Genomic DNA, 12,795 nt, shown 5'->3' on the forward strand with positions numbered 1-12,795 from the left:
GGAAAACGCCCCAAGGCACTTACTTCAAAGGAGCACAATGAGACAAAAGGTAATGCCGAGTGTCAAGGATGGAGACAATAGGACAGGTGTCCAAAAGCCTGATCAAAAAGGTGGATTTCAAACAGGGTCTTAAAGGAGGATAGAGATGTAGGGAGGAAGGGGGATTTGGGAAGGGAATTTTCAGAATGTGGGACTTAGATGGCTGAAGGTAAGGGCGTCAATGGTGGAACAAAGGGAAATTTCTCCTCATCTGAGTCCTCAAAGATTGGCCTCTTATCCTGAAACTGTGCTCCCTTGTTCTAGATTCCCCAATGAAGGGGAAAAACGTCATTACCTGTCCTATCAAGCCCCTTCAGACTCTTGGATGTTTCCATGAGATCACTCCTCATTCTTCTAAACTCCAGAAATATAGGCCCAATTCACCCAACCTCTCAACATTGGACAACACCCTCATCCCAGGGAGCACCCTAGTGAACTTGCACTGTATTGCCTCCAACACAAGTACATCCTTACTTAAACATGGAGACCAAAACCACACACATTAATTCCAGATGTGGTCTCACCAAGGCCCTGTACAATTGTAGCAAGACTTCTTTATTCTTGTACTCCAATCCCCTTGTAACAAAGGCCAACATGCCATTTGCTTTTCTAATTGCTTGCTGTACCTGCATGCTAACATTGGGTTCCTTGTACAGTACACCCAATTTCCTCTGAACATCAACAGTTACAAGTTTCACAAATTTTTAAAAAGTTCTGCTTTTCTATTCTTACGACGAAAGTGAATAACCTCTCAGTTGTCCACATTATACGCCGTCTGCCATGCTGTTGTCCACTCACTTAACCTGTCTGTATCATGCTGCTACTATGCAGTGGCTAGGTGAGTGGTATTTTCCACTAGCAGGGTGCTGCCATCAGTCCAAAAAGACATTCTGCTTACCACACAATTGAGCAATGTTGTATATGAATTTCAGTGCTAGTGCAATGCCAGGTGTGTCGGCCGTACATCCCAGAGATCAGCTAATCAAATGAATCAGCATGTTCCTTTGGTTGCTCGTAAGTGGCAGACCATATTCAACTAGGCCATGCTTGCAAAATCCAAAACATCTACTTTTATATGTGATTCCACAATTGGAAAATACCTTGCTGAACAATCCTGAGTGTACTAGTGGCTACACAAACAACCAATTTAAGATAATCAATCGAGCTTGTAACATGGCCCACTTACACTTGCTAGAAGTGACATACATTCATACACAGGGACCTGGTCTCTGCAAACAAAAGGAATACATTCAAGCCTTGTGCTTTTTTGGAATTACCAGGGAGCTTGAGAGCCTATAGATCCCCATTGCTTTCTCCACGGCAATGCCTCAGCCAGAGTCAACTTGATAATCAATCAGCACTATTTTCTCCGGTAGTATAAATTGTCGTGATCGTTTGAAATTTGGCATTCTTGCATTTGTTCTGATGACTGCATGGTAAAAAGCTTTGTCAACATGTCTCTCTTTTCAGCAATATTCAAGTTCTGTACTAGCAAGCAACTGTCTTCCTACCTCTCTTCACAGTCTCTGTGTCCTCTTCACAGCATGCATTCCCACCTAGCTTTGTCTTGTCAGCAAACTCAGATACATTAATTTTGGTCTGTTATCCTAGATCATTTATAGATTACACTAATCTGGAGGAGAGGCGCCATGATTTTAACAGGAGGATGAGAAATTTAACGTTGTGTAGTTGGTGGACCAGGAGCCAATTTAGGCCGCTGAACACAGGGCTGAGGACTTGATGCAGGTTAGGATCTGGGCAGCAGGGTTTTGAATGAGTTCCAGTTTATAAAGAATTAAAGATGGGAAGGCTAGAAGGGCATTGGATTAGCTAAATCAAGAGATAACCAAAGCATGGATGAGTACTGTGGCTCAGTTCATAGCACCCTCACCTTTGAATCAGAGGGTTGTGGGTTCATGTCCCACTCCCGGAAACCAAGAACTGTGAATGTACTCGAAAGAGTTACATGCGATCTGTTGATAACTCGAAAGAGTTACTTCAGCAGTAATTGAACTGAGTTAGTGATGGAGACAGGTGATGTTAGAGTTGGAAGTAGGTAGTCTTTTAAAACATTTGTTGTTCTTGGAATGTGTGACACTGGCAAAGTTACACATTGAACTCCCAAGTTGCCTGAAAAGGTGGTAGCCTTCCCCTAGAATTGCTGTAGTTCGACTGTCCCCAAAATATTGTAATTTAGGGAAGGCAGCAATGTTTGTCAGCACAGTGTGAGACCTGGAGGGTAACCTGAGGTAACGGTGTTCCCAAGGTGTTGCTGGTCTTGCCCTTCTTAGTGGTAGAGGTCAAAAGACGAGGAGGTACTAATGCAGTAATTTTATTGATTTGTTGCCATGCCTCATATAGGCAGGACATATTATAGTGTTGCAGCAACTGCTCCCATCCAGTCAAATGGTCCAAGCAAATGTTGGAGAAGCTTGAGTAGTCAGGTGAGCTAAATGCCACAGAGGACTCAGCCTCTGCCCTGTTCTGGTAGCCACAGTGTTAATATGGCTGTTTCAGTGAAGCTTTTGGTCAGTGGTGAACTTCAAGATTTTGATGGTCAGGGGTTAGGGGGTGAGCAGCTTGACAACAGTGGTGCCATTCAAGTCCAGAGGGGTGGTTATGGCACTCTCTCTTGTTGGAGATAGTCACTTCCTAGTGTTTGCAAATGTTACTTGTTATTTTCAGCTCAAGGTAGCATGTTTACCCAGTACTGCAGAACGTTAAGATGGGCTGCTTCATTATCAGTGGAATTGTGATTAGAACTGAACACAATCATAAAATAGGATCAAAGAATGGTTATGTCATGTCTATGCCAGCTCTCTGCAAGAGCAACTCAGCTAATCCCACTTCCCCTGCAAATTTTTTGTCTTCAAGTGCTTATCCAATTTCCTTTTGAAAGCCAAAATTAAATCTGCCTCCACCAAATTCTCAGGCAGTACATTCCAGATCCTAACCATTTACTGCAAAAAAAATCCAATGTTACCATTGATTCTTTTGCTATTCATTTTATAACAGTATCCTCTAGTTCTCAACCCTTCAACCAGCAGGTTCTCTCCATCTGCTCAATCATGACACCTCAATTTTGGAGAACTCCATCAAATCTCCTCTCAACCTCCTGTTCTCTTAAGGAGAACAACCCCTGCTTCTCCAGTTATGGATTATAAGTGAATAGCTTCATTACTGGACTCAAAAATGCCTTACAGATCTCCTGATGTCTCGGTGGGCACAAGGCAGTGTGATACTGAACCTCAGGTTTGATTCCCAGGAAACCAGGAGAACTGCTACACAATTGAGTATTTGTCCTCAACATTATCTAGGAATCTCTGCTGGAAGGGTGTTTGTACGTTGGACAAGGTGTGTATTTGTTTCAGCTTATCCTCTTCCACAGTCAATTAGCCTGCCAACACTTAACATCTAGGGTTACACATGAAGAATAGCCGCTTGGTTGAGGTATCACAGGATCAACAATTTACCACAGCGTGAGTCAGCATCTTTGGAGAGAAAAAAAGATCTTTTTAAAAAGTGATGGAGAAAAGAAAATTAAAAGGATTTGTATACCATATTTTTATGTCAGTTCAGTGACTATTTCAGCAACTCAATCGAAACAAAATACACTGATATAAGTTAAAATAATCTTCAAAAGGATAATGTACAAAAGACTACTAATAATCTCTCACTTAAAGTGAAATGAATATAACAAGTACACAGCTGTGAAAATACAAATGTAGAAATGTTATGCTTTAAGCTTATATATACATTTAAACCTGTCTAGAGCTCAGCTCAGGAATGAAAGCTCCTATTTTAAGGGGGATGGCACTCTGGTGCTTATTAGCATTGTGATTCAAACCGTTTATCATAGCATTTTTCTTGAAATACTGATCTGAATAATTCACACGTTCTAAATTCAAATTATGTTGGAATTGAGACTTGCAGTGCATTCTTGAATACGTCAGTCAATTCATGTGAAGTTCGATTCATGCACATGAAGTAGATAGAGAAGCTTATTTTTACTGTGATTAAACTTATTATAAATACCATATGAATTTGCATACACTAGCCAAACCAAAGTGTATATTTGTTGCAGCTTGATAGCATAGCTATTTTTTTTTGAAGGTATAGGTGAAATTTCAGTATTCTCATGGCCTACTTCTGTAGGAAGCTTCAGACCAACAGCTGGTCCCTACATAAAATTATGAAAACATCTGAAGATGTTAATTTTAAACTAACATCAACCTATTTTATGCAAGTGCTAGAAGAAGGAGGATTGGCAATAAAACATTATAATAACTGAAATGTAGCAATAAACAAGTTCTCACCTCAGAAAAATTTGACTTTAACATTCACTTGCACCTGTACATTTCACATTTAATGAAGAAGATACAATTCTCTGTGGGGGGAATATATTTCATCTCCATGATCCCAGAACATGGATAAGAAACTTCATATGTACGACCAATTCCAGCAAGAGAGAATCTAACCATTGCCCCTTGACATTCAATGGCATTACCGTTTCTGAATCCCCCACTATCAACATCCTGGGGGGGGTTACCATTGGCTAGAAACTGAACTGCACTAGCCACGTAAATACTGTAGCTACAAGAGCAGGTCAGAGGCTAGGATTAATGCAACAAGTAACTCACCTCCTAACTCTTTGCCCGTCCACCATCTTCAAGGCACAAGCCAGGAGTGTGATGAAATAATCCCTACTTGCCTGGATGAGTGCAGCTCCTACAACACTGCTTGACAACATCCAGGACAAAGCAACTTGCACATCCACAAACATTTACTACCTCCACCACCAACTCTCAGTAGCACTGTACACGATCTACAAGATGCACTGCAGGAATTCACCAAGGCTCCTTAGAGAGCACCTTCCAAACCCACCACTACCATCTAGATGGACAAGGGCAGCAGATAGATGGGAACACCACCACCTGGAAGTTCCCCTCCAAGCGATTCACCATCCTGACTTGGAAATACATCACTGCTCCTTCACTGTCGCTGGGTCAAAATCCTGGAACTCCCTTCCTAACAGCACTGTAGGTGTACCTACACCACATGGACTGCAGCGGTTCAAGAAGGCAGCTCATCACCTCCTTCTCAACAGCATCTCGGGATGGGCGATAAATGCTGGCCTGGCCAACGAAGCCCACAACCTGTGAATGAATAAAAAAAACTATTCTCCATACTTTGCAATAAAAAAAATCAGAGGTTTGCCATGTCTGCCTGCCGCCCAAATGCTCAGCAGGCCCAATTACTGTAGCCGTATCGATTGGAATGGAGAATTAGTATCCTTCCCAGTCCTGAAGACAATCTTAGTGCTTGAACACAACTTGAGTACAAGCTTGCCAGTAAGTTTTTAAAAAGTTCTCACTTTAAAGGGAGTATTTCTTCAACACCATTTCCTCTCCCATACAATTCTTTATTGGGCAGCCTTATGCATTTCTGTGTTTGCTACAAATATTTTACCAATACATAGACAAATGAACGAATTTCAACACCCTCAGGCCATCTGAGCTCATCTTGTCCATGACACCCGCCTCCTAGTCCCTCAGTCCTATTCCCACTAAACTGCTAATCACTCAACTTACCCACCTGACCCCCATGTTAGCTGATATTGTGAACAGTTCATTCTCCTCAGCTGTTGTTCCTCTCTCCTTTAAATCTGCCGTCGTCACCTCTCTCTTCAAAAAAGCCAATCCTAAACAGCCCCATTGTTGTAAACTGCTGCCCTATCTCTAACCTACCTTTCTTCTCCAAAGTCCTTGAATGTGTTGTCATCTCCCAAATCCATTCCCATCTTTCCCAGAACTCTATGTTTGAATCTCTCAAATCAGGTTTTCCTCTGCCAGTGCCAAAATAACTCATACCAAAGTCACATATGACATCCTATGTGATTGTGACAAAGGTAAACTTTCCCTCCTTGTCCTTCTCGACCTGTCCGCAGCCTTTGACATTGTTGACCACAACATCCTCCTCCAACGGTTCTCCACTCTCATCTAGCTGGGTGCAACTGCTCTCACCTGGTTCCATTCTTACCTAATTGTAGCCAGAGAATCACAAGCAATCACAAAGCTTCTCTTCTTCCTCCCACACGGTTAACTCTGGTGTCCCCCAAGGATCTATCCTTGGCCCCCTCCTATTTCTCATCTACCTCCTGCCCCTGAACAGCATCACCTGAAAGCACAGCGTTAGTTTTCACATGTACACTGATAGCACTCAGCTCTATCTCACTCCTACCTCTCTTGACTCCTCCACTCTGGCAAATTATCAGACTGCTTAGCCAACATCCAGTACTAGATGAGCAGAAATTTCCTCCAGTTAAATATCGAGAAGACTGAAACCATTGTTTTCAGTTCCCACTCCAAACTCAGTTCCCTAGCTACCAACTCTCTCTCCCTGGCAGTATGATATTAAGCCTATCTGTTTGCAATCTTTGCAATCAACATTTCACCAATCCCAAGATGAGATTCCGACCTCATATTTGTGCCATCACTATGGCTACCTATTTCCACCTCTGTAATATCACAAAACTTCACCCGATTCAGCTCATCTACTGCTGAAACCATTATACATGCCTTCGTTACCTCTAGACTTGACTATTCCAATGCACTGCTGTCTGGTTGCCCACATTTTACCCTTCGTAAATTTGAAGTAATTCAAAACTCTGCTGCTCATGTCTTAATTCGCAGCAAGTCTCATACCCCTATCACCCCTGTGCTCACTGACCTATACTAGCTCCCAGTCAAGTAACATTTAAATTTTAAAATGTTCATCCTTGTCAAATGCCTTGAGAAATTTCATTACATTAAAGGTTTATTTATATAAGTTGTTTACAAATCCCTCCATGGTCTTGCCAGTCCCCATCTCTGACATCTCCTCCAGGCGCAGAACACGCTCTAATTCTGACCTCTTGTGTGTCCCCAATTTTAATTTCCCCACCATTGTTGGCCATGCCTTCAGTTCCTGAGGTCCCAAGCTCTGGAAAACACTCCCTACATATCTCTGCCTCTCTAAATCACTTTCCTCCTTTAAGACACTCCTTAAAGCTTACCTCTGACCAAACTTTTGGTCATCCGACCTAATATCTTCTTACGTGGCTCAGTGTCATACCTTTTTTTATAATGTTCCTGTGAAATACACTGGGCTGTTTCATTACATTAAAGACACTACAGCTGGAATTTTCCAGTTCCCCCCTCCCTGGTTCCCCTTGGTGGGGCCAGCGAGCCAGTGAAATCTCCATTCACATCAGCGGGACCAGAAGATCCCACGTGAGGGGCTAGAAAATTCCAGCCTATATAAGTACAAGGTGCTGTTGTTTACGTATAAGGCTAGGTTAGAGACTTGGCTGCTGAGATCAATTTTGACTTACACTTATAGAATCATAGAGGTCTACAGCACAGAAAAAGACCCTTCGGCCCATTGAGTCTCCACTGGTCAAACAAGTACCTAACTATTCTAATCCCATTTTCCAGCACTAGGACCATAACCTTGTATGCCATGGCATCGCAAGTGCACATACAAATACTTCTTAAATGTTATGAGGGTTTCTGCCTCTACCACCCTTTCAGGCAGTGGGTTCCAGATTCCCACCACCCTCTGGGTGAAAAAATTTTTTCTCACATCCCCTCTAAACCTCCTGCCCCTTACCTTAAGTCTATGGCCCCCGGTTATTAATCCCTCCGCCAAGGGGAAAAGTTCCTTCCTGTCTACCCTATCTATGCCCCTCACAATTTTATACACCTCAATCATGCCCCCCCCTCAATCTCCTCTGCTCCAGGGAAAATAACCCCAGTCTATCCAATCTCTCCTCATAATCAAAACTCTCCAGCCCAGGCAACATCCTGGTAAACGTCCCCTGCACTCTCTCTAGTGCAATCACATCCTTCCTATAATGCAGATTCCAGAACTGCATGCAATACTCTAGCTGTGGCCTAACCAGCATTTTATACAGTTCCGGCATAGTTGTTCAGAGAAGGTTCACTAGGCTGATTCCTGGGATGTGAAAGATCACAAATTATGCAAGTCTTGAAATATTCAAGTGATAATCTCAAATTGTTAGGAGCATGCAAGACAATAAACATTTCCTCTATTAAATGCAGAGGTAATTACAGTAGATAAAGCATCCACTGTTGAGAACATGGATGAAAATTTAGGGTTACCGCCATTTAGTTCAAATCAATTTTTAGAAATGTCTCACTAACATATGGCAGCTCACCACCATCTCTCAAATGCAATTATGGATGGGAATAAATGCTGGCCTAGCCTGCGACACCATATCCCCTGAAAGAATGAAAAAAAATTCAGTGGGCCATATCTAAGTTTAATAAATCTGGCAGCATCTGCGGAGAGGATGCTGCCAGACCTGCTGAGTTTTTCCAGGTATTTTTGTTTTGGATTTCCAGCATCCGCAGTTTTTTGCTTTTATCTAAGTTTAATATGTTTAGGTAGCTCTCATATTTTTTGTGAAATTCACCAAAGTAATAAACTCTTTTCAGCTAGTTAGTGGAGATAAATGCCATTTACGGTTGCTGTGGGTGAAAACGCTCACTCTTTACACCTCTTGTTTCTGGGATATGACTGATCCATCTCAAAGTAAAAAGCAATAAAGTCAATAATTACAAAGTTGAAGCTCCACTAGGAAAGTATATTGTGTTGAAATATTTTGCTACAAAATTTCCAAAGTTAATCTTTTGAAAAGTCACAATGGGCACTACAAAGTTATGCAACCACATAACTACTTCTGATTTGGACCTACTAAATGCTCTACTAATTCTTAAGAAATGATGTTTCAAAGATTATTCTCCCAATGTTAGACATGGAAAATAGGAAGAGGGAGTAAGCCATTCAGCCTGTCAAGCCTATTCTGCCATTCGATAAGATTATGGCTCATCTGTAGCTCAATTCCATTCAGTCACCTCTGCTCCTTATCCCTTAATACCTACCCTTCACTGTTTGTCATAAAGCTATCTGTTTCACCAATGTCCTTTAAAGAAGGAAATCTGCTATACTTACCTGGTCTGGCCTGCATGTGACTCCAGATCCACAGCAATGTGGTTGACTCTTAAATACCCTCTGAAATGGCCGAGCAAACCACTTGGTGGCAGCAATTAGGGATGGGCAATAAATACTGGCCTCGTTAGTGATGCCCACATTCCATGAACCAACGAAACAAAGAAAAATCTCGGATTTTAAGCTTTCAATTGACCAAGCCTCAACAGCTTTTTGGGGGAAAGCATTCAAGATTTCACAACAGTGTGAGAAGTGGTGCTTCCCGACATCATTCCTTAATAGCTTAGCTCTAATTTTAAGGTTATGCCCCATGGTTCTGGACTCCCCTACCTGAGGGGATTGTTCTCTATCTACCCTTTCAATCCTTTAATGATCTTAAACGCCTCAAATCAGATCATCTCTTAATCTTCCGTACTCAAAGAAACAGAAGTCTAGCTCTTGCAACCTGACATCAGAACTCAACATTTTTAGCTCCAGTATCATTCTGCTAAGTCTGCACTGCATCCACACGAACACCAAAAATGATGCTATGCCCATAACTGAATGCAAAACTCCAAATCCAGTCTAAGCAGAACTATATACAACTTTCATATAATTCCCACCCTTTTGCATTCCAGCTGCCTTAAGTTTTTTTTAAATTCATTCATGGGATGTCAGGGTCAATGGCAAATCCAACATTTGCCGTCCATCTCAAAGTGCCCTTGCGAAGATGGTGGTGAGCCACCTTCCTAAACCAGTGCAGTCCATGTGGGGTAGGTACGATTGATGAACAATGGCAGGCATTTAAGAAAATAGTTCATGATTCGCAATAAAGATATATCCCAGTGAGGAAGGAGGATTCTAGGAAACCAAACATGGTTAACCAAGGAAGTTAAGGACAGTATCAAATTGAAAGAAAAAAAAACAATGTGGCAAAGATTACTGGTAAGCCAGAGGACTGGGAAAGTTTTAAAAATCAACGAAAGATGACCAAAAAATAACGAGATAGAGGCTGGGGAAAGAATAATGTGGAACCAGGAAATGGCAGAGGAGTTAAATAAATACTTTGCTTCAGTCTTCACGGTAGAAGACACTAATAGCATTCCGAAAATACTAAATAATCAGGGAGCAAAAGGCGGGAGGGGAAGGAAATAAATGCAATAACTATCATTAGGGATAAAGTAATAGGAAACGAATGGGGCTAGAGGCTGAAAGGTCCCCTGGACCTAATGGGTTGCACCCTAGGATATTAAAGGAAGTAGCATTGGAAGGAGATAGTTGATGCACTGGTAGTATTCTTCCAAGAGTCCTTAGATTCTGGAAAGTGCCAGAGGATTGGAAAACTGCCACTATAACACCCTTAATGAAAAAGGGAGGGAGACAAAAAACAGGTAACTATAGGCCAGTTAGCTTAACAACCATCATTGGGAAAATGTTAGAGTCTATTATAAAGGATGTCATAGCAGAGCACAAGGAAATGCATAATATAATCAAGCAGTCAGCATGGCTTATGAAGGGGAAATCATGCCTGACAAATTTATTAGAATTCTTCGAGGTAACAAGCAGGATAGATAAAAGGAAACCAGTAGATGTAATATATTTGGATTTCCAAAAGGCCACTCAATAAGGTATCGCACATAAGGCTACTTAATAAGATAAGAGCCCATGGTGTTGGGGGTAGTATATTAACATGGATAGAGGAATGGCTAACTAATAGAAGACAGAGAGTTGGGATAAGGGGGGCATTTTCAGGATGGCAACCTGTAACTAGCGGAGTGCCACAGTGATCAGTGCTGGGACCACAATTATTTACAATATATATTATTGACTTGGATGAGGGAAGTGAATGTACTATCGCCAAGTCTGCGGATGACACAAAAATAGGCGGGAAGACAAGTGATAAGGATGGCACGGAGTCTACAGAGGAATATAGACAGGTTAAGTGAGTGGGGAAAAAACTTAGCATTGGAATATCATGTGGGAAAATGTGAGGTTGTGCACTTCGGCAGGAAGAATAGAGGAGCTGAATATTATTTAAATGGAGAAAGACTGCAGAAAGCTGCAGCAGAGGGGGATTTGGGAGTCCTCGTGCATGAATCACAAGAAAGCTAGCATACAAGTTCAGCAGGTAATAGGTAAGGCAAATGGAATGTTGGCCTTTATTTCAAAGGGAATGGAGTATAAAAATAGGGAAGTCTTGCTAAAACTATACAAGGCACTAGTTAGACCACACCTAGAATACAGTGAACAGTTTTGGCCCCCTTATCTAAGGCAAGATATACTGGCATTGGAGGCAGTCCAGAGAAGGTTTACTAGGTTGATTCCGGGTATGGAGGGATTTTCTTATGAGGAGAGGTTGAGTAGGTTGGGCCTGTACTCATTGGAGTTTAAAAGAATGAGAGGCGACCTTATTAAACATATAAGATTCTTCGGGGGCTTGACAGGTTAGATGCTGAGAGGTTTCCCCTTGTGGGAGAGTCTAGGACCAGAGGGCATAATCTCAGACTAAGGGGTCGCCCATTTAAGACAGAGGAGGAGGAATTTCCTCTCTCAGACAGTAGTGAATCTGTGGAATTCTTTACCAGAGGGCTGTAGAGGCTGAGTCGTTAAGTATATTCAAGGCTGAGATAAGACAGATTTTTAATCAGTAAGGGAATCAAGGGTTATGGGGAAAAGGCAGGAAAGTGGAGTTGAGGATTATCAGATCAGCCATGACCTCATTGAATGACGGAGTAGACTCGATGGGCCAAATGGCCTACTTCTGCTCCTACGTCTTATGGGTATTGTTTCTCAGGGGCTTACTTTCTACTAAACCAGGCCAGCCTGGCGCAGCTAACATGGTTTTCAAAAGATTCCACAAGCTAATGGGAGAAGTGGTGCCCACACTAGCTGTTTATTGTCTCCGTCTTTCTCTCTCTCTTTATGAGGAACATCCCAACACCCCAGAAGAGGAAGCAGTAGCATAAGCTGGGTCTGCGGTTTCAATGCTGCTCGAGGTCAGGGAAAGGGAAGGAAAGTGAAAGGCTACGCCTTTAGAAAATGTCACATTGACAGCCCCCAGCCCTTGATCTAGGCCTTGGCGCAACGGGATTGCATTGAGTTGGCAACTCACAGGGGACTGAATGGCAAGGCCTGAACCTCCTCGACTTTCCCCAGGGAGGCTGATTGCACCATTTATGTTTCTTCTTCAATCTGCCAGTTTCTCCCCCCCAAAAATCAACACCCATCTACATTCTTCCTGTCTTACATTGACATGCAGGAATAGGAGGAAATGCAGTAAATGTAACCTTTTTAATGAATAATAAACTGAGCTTTTTGATATGATTGTGGAGATAATGCTATGGTTATGGAATGTTTGGGCTTTGATCCCTGAAAAACTAAGGTCAACTTGTACACGAGGTATATGAAAAATTACATTTAAGGCCATAAATCAGGGTCAACTTTTACATGCACATGCGGATCGACTTTTACATGCAAATATATACGGTAGGACTGAACACTGTGCAATCACCAGCAAATATCCCCACTCTGAAAGAAGTCATTGACACAGCAGCTGAAGACGCTGGGCCTAGAACACTGTCCTGAGGAACTGCCACAGTAATGTTATGGGGCTGAAATGATTGTCTTCCAACAACCACAAACATCATCTTTTGTGCAAGGTATGATTCCAACCAGTGGAGAAATCCCCCCATTGATTCCCTTGACATCAATTTTATTAGAATTCCTTTATGTCCAGGGTAGTCACTCACATCTCATGTCTGGAAT

General features: G+C 42.1%; 1 protein-coding gene across 10 annotated transcripts in view; it reads right to left on the reverse strand.

The window, feature by feature from the left end:
• Positions 1–12,795, reverse strand: part of fryl (furry homolog, like) — a 594,162-nt gene that overhangs the window by 486,843 nt on the left and 94,524 nt on the right. The window lies entirely within an intron of this gene.

The sequence above is a fragment of the Cetorhinus maximus genome, chromosome 1, assembly GCF_964194155.1.
Source record: "Cetorhinus maximus chromosome 1, sCetMax3.hap1.1, whole genome shotgun sequence".
In the NCBI taxonomy this organism is placed as follows: Eukaryota; Metazoa; Chordata; class Chondrichthyes; order Lamniformes; family Cetorhinidae; genus Cetorhinus; species Cetorhinus maximus.